Source organism: Penaeus monodon, chromosome 39 (assembly GCF_015228065.2).
Source record: "Penaeus monodon isolate SGIC_2016 chromosome 39, NSTDA_Pmon_1, whole genome shotgun sequence".
NCBI lineage: Eukaryota > Metazoa > Arthropoda > Malacostraca > Decapoda > Penaeidae > Penaeus > Penaeus monodon.
Window position 1 is genome coordinate 33,872,277 of NC_051424.1, and position 1,708 is coordinate 33,873,984.

The following is a 1,708-nucleotide window of genomic DNA, read 5'->3' on the forward strand; positions in this document are numbered from 1 at the left end:
GGCGACCGATGGCGACGACCAAATTAGGCGATTAGAAGCGAAATTCCCAATATCGAGACTTAAGCGAGAGGGGGAAGAGAGGGAGGAGGGGGAGGGGGAGAGTGAAATGCCTTCCAGGCTACGAGGATCTCAGTCTGCCCCCCCCCCATCTTAAGATATATGGAAAAGCTTTCTTACTTAAGTCAGTGATTAAGTACGAGCTCCAGTATGGTGGCGGCCAGACGGACTCCCAGGATTGCGCCTCGTCAGGCCATTTTTGACCGTCTGTCCCCCGTCATAAGGGCTGAGATTTTGCGCTCACCCTCGCCCAAAACAATGTTATGTGACTAAAAAACTGGATTTTATTATTGTAATTTTTTGTTCCATCGAGATAAAAAAATGTTTTTACAAATTTGGAAGGAATATAAAATTCCAGATAAGGATGAGGTTCCGTTCTGTGCATAAAATAGTAAATAGTTTTTTTTTTATCATTTGGGGAGTTCCATCCCCTGCCGATGCTCCGTGTGAATCATTATTGACTTGATTCTTATTATCCCTCTGTCCTTTTCACTAAGTTACTTTTCGTTGCTTTATGTCTATCTATTAATCGATATATCCAGCTCGTTGTCTACTGATATTCATACATATCAATGTCATGTCTATCTACCTATATATACACACCTACACACACATAATGTATATATATATATATAATATATATATATATATATATATATATATATATATATATATATATATGTATGTATGTATGTATGTATCTGAGTGTGTTGCTTACGAATACAATTTGATATATTCTACACACACACACACACACACACACACACACACGCACACACACACACACACACACAACAGTGTGTATATATATTTTGTGTGTGTGTTTGTGTGGTGTGTGGTGTTGTGTGTGTTGTGTGTGTTGTTTGTGGTTGTGTTTAATATATATATATATCAATATATATATAGGGATATATAAAATTGTGTGTGTGTGTGTGTGTGTGTGTGTGTGTGTGTGTGTGTGTGTGTGTGTGTGTGTGTGTGTGTGTGTGTGTGTGTGTTTTTTTCGGTGGGTTTGTTAAAATTATGCGAAGCCTGACCTATGAATATTCCTTATACGGACATGCATATACCCAGAAATAAATACGTGTCTATCAGTCTAGACATGTATATCTACCGGAAAGGTAGATAGGTAAATGCGTATCTATCAGACAGATGGGCAGATATGCATTTATTCCCGTGTCTGTATATATGAATAATCACTGGGTCGGACAAACTAGCCGCGCGTGTGTGCATTATCATTATTACGGAATTATCACCAGTATGATTATCATTGTAATATTGACTGATTTTTTAAATTACAAGATTTAGCTTTGCTTCCCCTATCAACGTCACCTTCATTAGCATTTCCTTCGCCTCCACCCTCCCCCTCCACGCTGACTTGCATGACATCTCAATCGACCTCGTGTGACCTCGCGTGACCTTTGCTTATTTCCGGTAGAAAATCGAACCAGGATAAAAAAGAAGGAAAAAAAAGTTATGAAATACTTGATGTAATTTATGGAATGTTCAGTGTACTGCTTGCGTGTAAGTGAAGTGTGAGCTTGTGCTTTTGAAAATATTAGTGAACATGGGTGTATGCATTTCTAGTGTGTGTGACTGTAACTGCAAGTGATCACTGGTCGTGTGAACATCATAAATACTATCATTGACC